Below are 14801 nucleotides of genomic sequence, written 5' to 3'. Positions count from 1 at the left end.
GTTCACCAGTCAGTGTCTTTTGATAGGGGAGTTGAGTTCATTAACATTCAGTGTTAATATAACAAGGTATGTGGTAATTCTTGCCACTTAGTTGTTTTTGTTGTATAAGGTTTTTTGTGTGTGTAACTAATTCTATGCTACTCTCTGATTACTTATCTGGTCGTCTCTTGAGGTTTAATATTTCCCATCCTTTCATGACTATGTTTGTTTTCATCTTCTGAGTGTAGGATTCCTTTCAGAATCTTCTGTAGTGGGGTTTAGTGGTCAGGTATTGTTTTAGTTACTGAATATCATGAAAGATTTTTATTCCTCCTTCAATGAATGATAGCTTTTCTAGGTAGAGAATCCTAGGGCTGAAGTTATTTTCTCTCAGTGCTCAAAATACTTCACTCCATGCCCTTCTTGCTTTTAAGATTTCTGTTGAGAAATCTGTTATTTTGATGGGTTTACCTTTATATGTTATTTGATTTTTCTCTCTTATGGCCTTCAATATTCTTTCCTTGTTCTCTGTGCTTATTGTTTTAAATATAATATGCTATGGAGAGGTTCTATTTTGCTCCTGTCTGTTTGGTGTCTAGGAAGCTTCCTGTACCTGTATGGGCATCTCTTTCTCAAGATTTGGGAAATTTTCTGCTATTACTTTGTTGAATATATTACATATTCCTTTGGCTTGGACCTCTTCTCCTTTTTTGATGTCCATGATTCACAGGTTTGGTCTTTTAATAGAGTCACAGAATTCTTGCATGTTCCTTTCACAGTTCTTGAGTCTTTTGCCTAAGTATTCATCTGTTTTTTTAATATATCTATTTTGTCTTCAAGTTCTGAAATTCTATCTTCCACTTGTTCCAGTCTGCTGGAGTGGCTTTCACCTGTATTTTTTTAGTTGATAAGTAAAAAGGAACTTTTTATTTCCAGGATTTCTGTTTGATTTTTTTTCCCTGAGACTTTCAATATCTTTGTTATACTCCTTTTTCAAATCTTATGCTTTCCTTGTTATTTCATATATCTCTTTTTGTATAGTCTCCTTAGTTTCATTTTGGAGTTTGTTGAAATTCTCTCTGAGTTCATTTAGTTGTTTCTGTATCTTATCAAGTCTTTTATCCATTTTTCTCAATAATCATTGAACTGTTTTTGTATGTTTTCTTTAAGCTCCTCTTCAAGCTCATTGGACTTTCTTCTCATCATTAGTTTGAGATCAGCAACTGGGAATTTATCCCCTTTGCTTTCCACTAAATCTTCTATTATGTTATTGTTAGCCTTTTGAGGAGTCTTATTCCTCTGCCTTCTTTTTCTCCCCATGTTTCTATTTTGTACTTTGCTCATGTGCTGTTGATTAGTTAGTTGGGGGGTTTAATCACCTGTTTTCTGTCCCTTGACTTAATTTCTATGCTCCTACTAGCTTAGTTGTTAGCTAGGTTGTTGTAATATTTCTGTTCCCTAACCTGGAGGTATAACTAGGCAATAACAAATTCACAAATTCAATATCAAACCAATTATTTACATAATATATAAGAAACCCCTTGTGATATTGTCTACACAGTGGGTATTGGGGAAATAACAATTGTTTGTATAGAAATAGATACTTGAGTAATTGAAAATATGGTGTTAGAAGAGGGGGCAAGGAGGGGGGATGGGATGAGGGGCAAAAGAGGTATGAGGTTTTGGGGCTGTAAGGTAATGGTGCCCTAATGTGTGTAAAGGAGTAGCTCAGTCACTGGGGAGAAGACGCTATTGTCAGGGATTGCTGCCATGACTCTGAAGTATGTTCCTGAAATTGTGGAGTTCAGGATTTCTGTGTCCCTCAACTAGCCACCATTTTGGAATTTTTTGATTTCAGTGGATTCTATGAGGTGTTGGTGAATTATGTGAGGTGCATTGAACTAAAAGTCCTCCTAATGCAAAATACATAAGCATACTGGAGAAAAGTATCTTTTTAAAAACTTTCATTGGGTCACTAAGAGTATAAGGGAGACCAAAAATTACTCCGAAAGCACAAATCCAGTAGCCTTTGTGTTTCCTATTCAGTTTTGGAAACTAGTTGATGAGGTGTCAAGAAAGGCATAAATAAATGCTTTGCAGTCTTTTCCTACCCTTAAATTTGGTATCTTTGGTATAAGACCTGCATACACAACAGTTCACAAATTTGTATTTGTGTATTTAAGTAATCTTGGAGTCTGCCAATGTTAGGTGTATGGTATTAACCAGTTCCAACTAATTTTTGTTCAGGTGAAGGATGGGTGCTTGAAGTTGACTGCTACTACCTGAACACCATGTGGGAGCACAAAGGATATTCTTATTGGGGATTTTGATCTCCCAAAGTTGTTTGGATCATTTAAATTTCCAAGAGTCTGAGAAGTACTTTACCTTTGGGCAGTTCATGAATATACATTTACAGTACATGAATAAATATTTTAATGTGCTCAAAAAAAAGAAAAAAGCACAGATCCAGAAAGCCCTCAAAAAGTCCCCAAACTCTCAGCTTTCCCTGGGGCAGCTGTCAATCCCTAGCACCCTGAAAATTCTGGTGTACACTGGGTCTCACAGAAAGATAGAGTAGAGGGATATATTAGACAGAAAGTTAAACATAAGATCTTCATGTTAAGAAGAGCCCCAATGATTAAATCAGCACTTTCACAGTATCCAACCATAAGAAAACTAGCAACAGAAAGGGACTTCCTCAAACTGAGGAAGGCCATACATAGAGGTCACATGACACTTAGCGAGAGATCATTCTGTGTTTCCTCTCTGAGATCAGACAGAATGCCAATTCTCACTACCTCTGCTTGCCATTGTAGGAGAGAGGGAGAAAGAGGAGAGAGAAGAAGGAGAAGAAGAGGGAGGGAGGAGAAGAAAGGAGGAAGAGGAGAAAATAAAAAAAGAACAGAGAGAGGGGAGGGGGAAGAGAGAGAAAGACAAAGACACAGAGATAGAGACAGAGACAGAGAATTGCTTTATGTTCCTCTCCAGCCAATGGATGGTGACAACTGTCCTGATGTTTTCCTGTGGACTAGGTTTGCCTATGGTAGAATTTTATATGTAGATGGAGTCTCTCTCTCTCTCTCTCTCTCTCTCTCTCTTCCCCCCCCCCCTTTGTACACCAGCTTGTTCTACCTCCTCCCCCACACAGCCCCTGCATGAGTAGCAGAGGGAGGGAGCAAGAATAACTCCTATGTCTTGAGGGAAGCATTTGTTAAAATGAACTCTTAAGATCTGTATGTTTATATTAAAAGAAAAACAATAAATAAATCTTGAACTCAATAACATGCTTGTTGAAGTATATAAAAGGAAACATATTGATGTCTTGCTCTAAAATGGATAGATAGATAGATAGATAGATAGATAGATAGATAGATAGATAGATATTAAAGCAAATGTAGTAAAGTGCTATGGTAAATCTCTGCAGTGGGTGTTTAAGTTTTCACTGCAAAATTCTTTCAATTTTTCTGCATGCTTACAATTTTCATAATAAGATATTAAGAAAAAAACCTAAAGAGTAAGATACAAATGTTACTTTGAGGTGATGGACATTTTAAGTTAAAAATATGCAATGCTTTCATAAGAAAGAAGTGATACATATTTGAGGAGGTATATATGTTTAACCTGATTTAAACATTATACCAAAACCAGGTGTGTAATCCCAGTATTCCAGAGGCTTAGGCAGGAGGATCAAGAGTTGGAGGCCAGCCTGGGCTACACAGTGAGATCCTGTCTCAAAAAAAAAACCTAAAAGAAAAAAGAAAGAAAAGGAGTCAGGGAAAGAGGGAGGCGGGGAGAGAGGACAGAAGGAAAGAAGGAAGGCAAGAAGGAAGGAAGGAATTTGTCACCGAGACAAGTTGGTGCTGTGCCTAGCCTGAGGAATGATCAGTCACCCAGCAACAGCCTCACTCCCATCTTGGTCTGTTGACTCAGGTCTGAGGAGCCCACGGTGGTCAGTGGCTGTCTTAGTTTCCAGTCCAGTGAATCATTGTGTCTCCTGGTAGAAGCATTCCTCCCTGCGACCCTCAGACCTCTAAGCCAGCAGAGAAGGTTTGGGGGAAGGGGAGGGCATTGCCTGCCTTTTGAACCAGGAAAAGCCCCTCTTAGACGAGAATTTTCATGTACAGCTCAATTTCACACATCACAGGCTTGGAAGAGTCAAAAACGTCAAAAGAGCATTTTCCTGTTCTTTTCTTCCCACTTAAAACTGGGCATACTGACATCCACAATGCCTGGTGCTGCTGTACAGGAGGCACAGGAGGACTGAGCTCCCTGCCTCTAAATTATCTGACATTCTTCTCCACTCCCACAAGGACATGGGCCTGGGAGGGACACCTGTTTTAGGACTACAACAAAGTTTTGTTACATATGTGATTCGACACAAATATGATTGTTTTATACTTTTTAATTTTAGAGAAGTGCTCCCCCATTTTCTTTTGCTTGTCTCCCCTCTTCCTCACACCAACCCAAATCATATCAGGTATCTCCAGTCCATAGGTAATCCATCTTAACCATCTAGTCTGTATTCTGTATTTTTTCCCTGCTCTTTATTCACAGTACACACACAAATACATATATAAGATTTTTATCATCTTTTCACAATTGCAATCATCTGTACTTTTCTTGCCTGCATTTTGCTTTTTCTCCTTTAAAAATGTCTTGTGCAAAAATCTCTCCAAATTGATGGGTATAGTGTAGCACTCTTACTGGCAACAAGAGTGCCCCCAAGGAAGTGAAAGATACTTCATGAAGGGTGTGCAGGAAAAAATGCACACTTTTATGTATAAAGCATAGATACACATGCAGTACATAAGCGTACTGTGTGTATGTGGTGTAAGATTTCATGGAGAGTCAATTAAGGAAATTATATCTAAGAAAATTCCAGGGAGGGGGATGATAAATGAAGATGATAAATTTATCATGGGATGATAAATGTGAAGTGGTTTCATCCTTCACACTCTTTTCATTGGCTGTACCTTATTTCCTAGAAAGGTGTGCCACACCTTTCTGAAGGGGAGTCATTTCATTCCCAGTTTTCTTCCTCATTGTAACATGCTGCATTCACATCTTTGTACATGTCCTTCACACTGGCAATTATATCTCTATAGGTTCCTTCCTCATGAGCAGGATTGCTGGGTTGAAGAGATGGGTGGGTACTTTAAATTTCAAAATAGCAAACTTAAATTATCTTGTCACTTTCCAAAAAGACAGTGGGATTTCACACTACAAACAGCAATATATGAAAACACCTTTTCCCTGTATCCCTGCTAGCAATGGGTGTTATAGTGACTGAAAATATCCCATAGTTTGATGGCTATAGTATAACTCATTGTTATATTGGTCCTCCCCATATAATCTGAGCACCTTTTTATAAATTCACTGGCATTTGGACTTGCTTTTCTCCATGTTGCCTGTTTATAACCCTTGCCCACTTTCTTAATGGAGTTACTTGTCTTATTCTTGTCAGTTTGTAAGAGCTCTTTATATAGGACAAAAACTAAGACTCTATCTGTCATATATATTATAAATATTTTGGCAAAACTATCATTTGTCTATGAACTTTATGATGTCACTAGACATCTAAATGCTTTACATTTTTATGTAGCGAAATGTGGCTTTTCCTTCCTTACAGTCTCTGGGTTATTGAATACTTGGAAGTTTCTTATTTTCTTCTAACATTTCTTTATTTCTTTTTGTTTCCACTTTTAAATAAATATCTTTTGAATTGTAACATACAGATATGCATAAAGTGAACGCACTTACATAACCTAGGTCAAGAAATAACCCCTACTGGAGGCGTGGCTCACGTGGTAGAGCACCTGCTTTGCAAGAGTGAAGCCCTGAGTTTAAACCCCAGTACCACCAAAAAAAAAAAAAAAGAAAAACGAATAAAGAAAAAAAAGTTCCCTTTCCATCCTGTAAGCAGGAGTGCAAAAAAGCTAAGAGGCCAGACCCTTGGGGTTGGAAACCTGGAGCCCAGAACGCCAGTGTCATTGGCACAGTGCAAAAAGGCAGCATAAGCCTAAAGAATCCTAGAAGGGAAAGCGCCCCTGGTTAGAGGAGGGGCAGACACTCTTCTGCTATGTATTCCTAAAAGGCCATATCCAAGAGGGGGCAAGTGCTCAGCTACCGAACCCAAGGTTCAAAAGAAAACCCAGTTGAGGAGAATGGTGGTGCCTAGAGGTCCCCGTGCAGAAGACGTGCAGACTCTGCCCGGCCACAACCAAAGCCTTCAGAGGGCAACGGGCTGTCACCTCCCTGGACCACGGGGCAGCTCCGCGGGACGGCACCTCTGTCCCTCGTGGAGTCCTCTGCGCTGGCGGGAGCCCACAGGCCAGGAAGGAAGCTTCCAGCCCCGGACAGGGACGAGGAACGCGGCGGGGGGGTGGGCGGTGCAGGCTTTGCCAGACATCCCAGCCCTTCGTGGCCCTCCTTCCACGCCACCTGCTCTTGCTCAGATAAACAGAATGTATCCCATAAATTGATGCTCCGGATTTCTTACCGATACTCATTCAATAACCGGCACTCTGTGTTTGCGTCCCTTTTATTTTACTTAAGTTTTCTTTGGTGGGTGGGTGTGTCTTTGAAAAGTTCTTGGAGGTGAGTTGGACCCTGCCAACATAGTTGATTTTCACCTCTACCTTAAAGAGAGGCATTGTAGGGAGAAGAGGTCTGCAGTGCGGGGGCGGGAGGGTCCTTCTCGGCTTTGGATCACACTCTTGGCTTCAGGTTTATTCTTGGTGTCTGCCTTCTCAGCTTCTTCACGGACCCTCAACCAATACAAAATAGTGGCGCCGTCTCAATCATCCCTGACCGAGTCAACACTAAACTACTCAGACAGAAACGATGGGCTTCTCCCACCGCAAACGTTCCTCAAGTTCCATTACCGACACCCATTTCTCCCCCACCTGCTTGGCCTCAGCCTCCCCCACGATCTTAGTTTCTTAGTTTCTTGTGTATCTTGTGTCTGTAAACATTCACAGCAAGTGACTGTAACTGGTTGCTCTCCCCTTTTCTTAGTCAAAAAATGTGCATACTGTGGATGCCGTTAAACAGCTGATGTGTTTCAATCCTTCCATAGAAGCAGCTATCATTACTGCTACACCATGTAGTATTCCATTCCATGGATGCTTGGCATTCCATCACTTGTCATTATACACAATGTCGCAGTATATAACCTGAAGTATGCATTCAGACAGGCAAGTATCTTTAGAACAAATTCCCAGGTACTTGTTTTCTACTGCGTCAAAACCTTCATACATTTTAACTTTAGCAGAAGGTTCCAAACTTTCCTCTAGGTATTGTACCAGTTTATATGCCCCATAATGTACAAGAGAGCCCATAGGTCAATTTTATTGATACTTACATGTAGTAAAGTTCATGCCTTTTAAGTCCATAGCTCTGTGACATACTGTGGTGAAAGCATCACCAAGAGAATGTCATCACTTCATAAAGGTCTTTGTTAAAGACCACTGGGCTTTCTGGATTCACAATATCTTCAGGAAAACAATGAAAAAAGAAAATCCAAAACTCTCTTCAAATGTGTATTTGCATTATTTCATATGTGACTTACTTAATACATTGTCAAAAATCTCTTTTATTCTTTTCTCTCTCCTCTCCTCTTCTTTTCTCTTTCTCTCTCCTTTCTCTCTCACCCTCCCTCACCCCTTCCCCCTTTCTCTCTCCCATCTATTTTTGGTTTTTTGAGACAAGGTCCTACTATATAACCAGGCTGTCCTTGATCCTCCTGCCTGAGGGCTGGGATTATAGGTACACACTGCCACACTGGCTGCTGAATTTTATCATGTACTTTTCCAGAATCTATTAGTATAGCAAATGCTGTTCAGTGCCTGCCCATGTTCCCTTTGTGCATACTTTTATATACCAGAGGTTGCTTGCAATGGATAACTTTGACTCTGAGAGCTTTTCTTTCTGACAATGACAACAGCAAGGCAAATCCAAAGAGGTAGAAATCGAATGTAGTACAGTAGTTCTCAACCAATAGCCAGGGGAATTCAAGGAACAATCCCTTGGTGGCCACAACTCTAAATGTGTTGGATAGTGCTTCCCAGAGTGCCCCAGCAGGACTGAGCTCCACTGCTCAAAGTGGTAACTGCCTAGATAGAGTACTTTATTGGTTTCCTCTCTGTCTCACGTCCTCATTCCCCATCAGTGTTTCTTAGACCATGCTGTTGATTAATGATTTGTGTTTGAATCCTTGTTCCAGGGAATGCTTCTGGTGTAGGCAAAACCACTATGGTTTTCTCTATTACTGTATTGATATAATGTGGATAAACAAACCAATCTAAGGACCAGCTGCCTGCTTTTGAAAATAAGGCTTTATTGGAACACAGGCACACTTACTTGTCTAAGTCTGCCTTTGGGCTGTCATGGCAGGTGAGTAACTCCAACAAAAACCCTACATCTTCAAAGTCTAAAATGTATAGCATCTGTGTTTTTAAGAGAAGTTTTCTAGTGCCATGCCATCTTAAGGTATTAATTTGGTAGGAATCTTGTTCCTTAGTAAAGGTTCTATATATCCTGAAATAAATCTACATGTTCCAAGTTTTTTTTTTTGGTTTTTTTTTTTTTTTTTTTGCAGTACTGGGGTCTGAACTCTGGGCTTCACACTTGTTAGGCAGGTGCCCTGCCACTTAAGCCATTCTGCCACCCCAAAAGTACACTATACTTTTGATAAACTGCTGGTGTTATATTTTTAGATATATAGTTAGATGTATATATCTATCTGTAGATAGATAGATCAGTATATATTTACATCTATATTCATTAGTAAGACTTGCCTATTGCTTTTTCTTTATTTTTCAGGCTTTTATAATAAATGTATTCTGGCTTCATAAAAATGGGATAATGCAACACATTGAAATAATGCAATTTTTAAAGATTAGCTTAAAAGTATGGAACTTTTTCACAGTAAACCATTAACCATCATGCCAATGTCTTTTTTAAGAAATAAGTTTATTCAAGTTTCCCATTTCTTCTTGGATCAGTTTTTGAGTCTTCATTTCCTGTGGGCTTTTACTTCTGTTGTTGTAAAGCTGCATGTTCTATTCTCTCATATTTTTTATTCTTGTTTGTATTTAATAATGTGTCATTCTCATTTGATTTTGTTATTGGTGTCTTCCCTCTTTTGCACTGGCAGACTTGTGAGAAGTTCATCTATTATGTTCAGTTTGTAAAAATAATCAACTTTTAAAAATCTTCTTTATCCTTTCTATTGTTTAGTCCTGTTTCATTAACTTCAGCTTTTGCATTTATTAATTGTTTTCATATTTTGGGGTTACATATTGTTCTTTTTCCAATTTCTTTAATTTAGTACTTCATTCTGAGATTTGCTCCAGGTTTTGTAGAACCTGAAGCTGTTGTAATTTTGGGCTTCTTTTGATTTTGAGAAATTTCTTTAAGAAAAATAAAATTATGAAATTATATATAGAAGTCTGTGTAAATGAAGATCTCTGAAACATCATAAAAATAAGTCTATTCTTGATCAATTCTTTCATTTTCTTTATACCTTTGTTTTAATAATAAAAGTATCTAAGCTTATATGTTTCTAGCTTTTTGTGTCCCACACAGTTTGTCAGAAGATATAGAACCTCCATAGACCACTGACAGAGAAGGCGTCTAAGCAAGAATTCTACATCTAGCTAAGATACTCACCTGCAGGGAAAAGATGTTTGCACTTAGACAAGAATTCATAGAGTATATCACCCACATACCCTGTCTGAGTAAAGATCCAGATAAAACAATAAAGAAACAAAGGAAATCTCAAGGTAAAGAAAAACGAGAACAATATGTGTGCATACATATATATGAAATAAATGCGTAATATATTGTCTGGAACTGCACAATGTAAGTACAAGAGAAAGAACCTTGAAAAGAAAACTGAATTATCCTTCTATAACACAGAGGTTGGTATTGGGGGGAAGCATTGCAAGTGATCTTATTATTATCTTTATTTGGAAACTAGGTGCAGTTTAAGGAGGTACATGTAGGCACTAAGTTGACAAGGGGTAGACTTCCATGGTTAATGTTATGTGTTAACTTGGCTGGGATAAAGGATGCCCAGATCGCTGGTAAAATATTGTATCTTCATATATGTGCAAGGGTACTTCTGGAAGAGATTAATATTTAAATTGGTGAACTGCATAAAGCAGATGGCCCTTCCCAATGTGTCAAGGGCCTGAGTAGAACAAAAAGGCAGAGGAAGAACAAACATCTCTCTCTCTCTCTCTCTCTCTCTCTCTCTCTCTCTCTCTCTCTCCCCGCCCTCCCCCCCACCACATTGAGCTGAAACATCTATCTTCTCCTACCTTCAGACATTGGTGCTCCTAGTTTTGGGGCCTTTGGACTTGGTCCAGGGCTTACACAATCAGCTCATTTGGTCCTCAGACTGGAACTGAATTCATGAATTTCCTTGGTTCTCTAGGTTGCAGAGGCAGAGTGTAGGACTTTGTGGCCTCTAAAACCATGTGAGTTCATTCCTATCTTATAGGTCTTCTACTGGTTCTGTATGCTCCAAATGATATTTGGTTGCAGATTGTCACAACACATGCCACCATTAGTTGCTGCTTAGTCGGCATGGCTCAAATAAGACATCTTCCTTCTCTGTGAATGTTAGCCTATTGAGGAGGGTGAACAGCTACCAGGTCCTCCTTTGGGGAGATTTTGGTCTCTCTACTCATCATATCACCCATCTTTAAGGCTCAGCTTGTACTTTCTCCATGATGGCTATCACTGTGAATTACACAATCTATTTAATTCTCAAAACAATCATATTTTGTGTGATATCAGTTTAATTTCCCAGGTTTACTGAGCTCTCTGAATTATGTTAGGACCATTAGGAATAAGAACAAGAAGATTGGTAATGCCTGCATAGAGGTGACAGTTGGAACAATGGCCTCAGAGCTTCAAGGAATGCAGGAAAGAACCAGGGTAGAGATGGAGGAGAGGATAAGCCAGAATGGGAGGTATGACATTTGCCAAGGCAGGGCTGCAGTCAGAACCACCAAATTCACAAAGGATTGTCAACTTGAGTTAGATCTGAGTCAAGTTGATACCCAAGGATTGGCTCCAGATAGCAGAGCAGAGTGAGAAGGCATCATCTCCAAATCAGCAAGATTTCTCAGCACCATGCAAGAGCAGAATCATGAAAGGTATTGCCTGTAGAGTTCAAGGGCAAAATGCCAGAAAGGATCCAGTGCAGCAGGCAGCTGGCAGGAGTGAGGTTATACAGTGGTGAGCTTATGGCCTGGCCAGGCACAAGGCCACTCTCACCCCAGTGGACAAAGCCCAGAGCCAAGACATAGCCAGGCAGGCAGACTGGCCTTAGCATGGATCTCATATGGGATCCACAAGGGTTCTTCTTGGATCCAGGGCATAATGGAGTAGGTTTGCAGAATCCCAAAACAGCAACACAGGAAGAACTGAGACAGGGTTCCCTGGGAAGACAAGACCCCTAGGCCTGAAACAACCAGAGAACAGAACACAATTAAATGGCAGACTACGCAGGGCAGACAGTTGGGAAGAGAGGAGAGCAGTATAGGGCAACTTGTCCTGGAAGGCTGCAAATTCTCTTCAACTTGAGGTTTCTGTTGCCTGTCTGAGGGAGGAGATATGGTTAGAAAACTTCCAAGGTCTCTGGTAATCAACCTTGCTAATACACTTCTCAGAGGGTTTTGTTTAGTTTTTGTTGTTCTCAAGATTCACATTTTGCTACCAACTCTGCCCAGCTGGCCCCTTGTGGTCAGTGAATCTTTTACATGATCTCTGTGGTTTTCTCCCAAGGGAAGCTCCTTTCACATTTTTATAAAATAGACTTGGTTCACTTGAAAGGACCACAGCCTGCTGTCTGGAGGAGATGACAGAAGGGGCCCTTCTGAGGCCCTTGCTTAGTACCCTGGGTGGGCCTCACTGAAGATCAACACAAGAGACAAGCCACTGACCTACAGCAGCACAGGGGAGAAGCCACAGTCTACCTCCAACATCTGGAATCCCAAGTGCCTCTAAAATGGATAACTGTATGAGGGAATATTCCTTCCTCTCTTTTAATAGTATCTTCTTTTAAATTAAAACACTTAAGGATGCACTGCAAACTTAATAGACCTTTCCCTCAGGAGGAAGAAGAGGGGTTAGAATATGGGAAACAGAAGTTGAAGAAATCCAAGAGCACCTTCAACATCAATGACAAAACTCTAGATTGTTCAATTTAGACTTCATCACTTCCATAGTTTCTGGGATGTGATGAAATTATTTCTGAGTATAGATACGCAAGTAGGCATACCATTTTGAATTTTGGATATATTCATTCTCATACATATAATAGATATGTATACATATGTGTGTACATGATAATAGATAGATTCAGGAATACACATGTTTCTTCCACACACAAGAGGCCTAGGTGGAACCTGAGATTTCAGGATCAGCTTCCAGGGAGGCCACAAGAACTCTGGAGCAGCCATCTGGGAAGCAGGTCGGCCTTCTCCCAATCGTGGTTTTCATTCCTTCCCTTCTCCTGCTGCCATCCCTGTCCACTGCCCTGAGGTCAGATAGAGTCTGAGTGATTCTGGGTATTTCAGCATACTAAGAGAGGCCTTCCTCTTCCCTCTCCATTTCTTTGGTGGAGGGGGTGCTGTTTTTTCCGCTCCCTCCCTTGTTAGAGCGAGCTTTCTCTCTCGCTCCTGGTTACTACTGAACCTAATTGGGCTTAACTGGGGGGCAGCTGAAGATTCAGAAAAGACACAAGACAGACAGATCGACAGAAAGTGGGGTCAGATGTGTTGGGTGCTCATCAGGTGGAGACACCCAACCCTCATTGCTTCTTTTCTCTATCTTTATTCTTTAAGGCCTTACTGCTTGCAGTTTTTTAAAACCTTGCTTCTAAAGTCTTCTTTAAAACCTTGCTTAAGACCTCTTTCTTGAGACTCACATTGTCCCATGTTTTCCCTTAGCTTATTCACTCTTAAAGTCTTTTGCCCCCCAGGCTTTCACTGCCCCATCTCTCTTTAGCTCTCTCAAAGCCTTGGTGCTCAGAATTGCAAAGTCTCAGTCCTCTATCTTGCACTGTCCCATGTTCTCTTTGGCTTTTCTTTAGCTTCTAAAGCCTATGTTAAAGTTCTTTCTTTTGCTTTCTTTTCTGAGGCCTATGTTGAAGTTCTCAGTACAGACTTTCTATCAACCCCTCTTTAGCCATTCTTTTCCCTTCAGTAATTCCTTTCTCTTCCAAAAGCTACCCACACCAAAAAGCCCAAAGCAAAAGAATCAAGCCAAAGCCCAAAAAAACCCAAGCCCAAAAGGCCCTCTAAACCAAAAGCCAAACGCAAAAAGCCCCAGCCCTCCTTTAGGGGTCTTTTATAAACAGGGGCATTTTATAAACAGCGGCAAACAGGGTGGAGCAAGGGGCTGACATTATAACAGGAGAAACCTGCGTTCCTGCTTCTCTGAACACAAACAACTTAGGAGAAACAGCTGTTCTGTTTTCCCTGTTTCATGACCAGGGCTGTGCCTATCTCGGCCTACAGGTAAAAGCAAATAAGCCGCATCTCCCCTTGCTTAGGTACAGTTCTCATAGGCTTTTCAAAATCCGCTCCCCACACTTTGGGATTTTCATTCCCATAGCTACCACAGCAAGCGAGTATCCACAAAGTATTTCAGCCTCTCCATTTCCCAACTTCCCAGTAACTCCTATCTGTCTACTTCCCATAAAAACTCAGCAATTCCATCATCTCTCCTGTTTATTAAGAAGTTTAAGCCCTAAGGCCAGACTGACAGTCTGGACTGTCTCCTGGGATCCATGGGACCTCATGAAGACTGAAGTCCTGATAACCTGAGAAGAGTTCCCAGGATTCCCAAGGCTATGTGTAGGTCTCCCTATGACCATGCTGAGCTGATGACTAATGCAACATACACAGTGCAACATATGCATGTCTACTCATTCATCATCCTTAGTTAAGAGCTTTCTATGAGCTGGTACACACATAAGAAATAAAGTAAAAATGCCCCCACAGCCACGTGACAGAGACTGAGGCAGGGCAATCAGTCTGCAGTGGCCATCTTCATTTCTCCATCACAAAGTGAAAACCCAAGGGCTGATACTATGGTTTGTTTGGTTTTGCAGCTCTAAGCTAATTTTTAATGAGTTGCTAACATTTAGACAGTGAGGGCATCTCACATTAAAAATGCAAATACTGAGCATCACTTGAAAAATCACAAGTCTGGACCACATTGCACACAGCAACAGTTGGCAAAACAACTCCTTTTGGAAATGGAACATGTCACTTCCATGTCTCGCCAGCACTAAGGCTGTCATTGGCCACTGAACCATCCACCCAGCTTGCTCTGCACATTTAGGGATCCTATCAGGTCTGTTATGGATTGGATCTGGAATATCGCCAAAGGCCCATGTGTTAAAGATTTGATCCCCAGGCTGTGTGCTGTTGGGAGGTGGTGAAACCTTTAAGGTTTGTGGTCTTGTGGGATAAAATGAGGAAACTAGAGGTGTACCCTTGAAGTAGATATTAGTACCTCAGCTCCTTCTCTTTCTCCTTGCTTCCAGCCACCATGAGGTAAACGGGCTTTTCGGTCATGCATCCCCACTATGAAGGTCTGTGCTGCTATGGGCCCAAAGCAATGGAGCCGAGTGACCATGGACTGAAGCCTCTGAAACTACGAGCCAAAATAAACCATTCCTCGTTTTAAGCTGATTATCTCACAGCTTTAGGAAGCTGACTGACACAAGAGCATTGAGAGCATTTGTGCTCATGGATCATGTCCTGAAGTCTCAGACTAGTGTCCCTGCTCATCCTCCA

General features: G+C 40.8%; 1 non-coding gene and 1 pseudogene across 1 annotated transcript; both read left to right on the top strand.

Moving 5' to 3' along the window:
* Positions 1 to 2003: 2003 nt before the first annotated feature.
* LOC141417094 (small nucleolar RNA SNORA13) lies at positions 2004 to 2136 on the top strand. The gene has a single exon (XR_012441714.1). It is a non-coding gene; the product is annotated as a small nucleolar RNA SNORA13 (small nucleolar RNA).
* Positions 2137 to 6143: 4007 nt separating this feature from the next.
* The window catches only part of LOC109696799 (nucleolar protein 16 pseudogene), a 60328-nt pseudogene continuing 51670 nt past the window's right edge, over positions 6144 to 14801 (top strand).

This window comes from Castor canadensis, chromosome 14 (genome assembly GCF_047511655.1).
Source record: "Castor canadensis chromosome 14, mCasCan1.hap1v2, whole genome shotgun sequence".
Classification (NCBI taxonomy): Eukaryota; Metazoa; Chordata; class Mammalia; order Rodentia; family Castoridae; genus Castor; species Castor canadensis.
The sequence above is the reverse complement of the archived record's forward strand: the minus strand, read 5'-3'. Positions and strand labels throughout refer to the sequence as shown.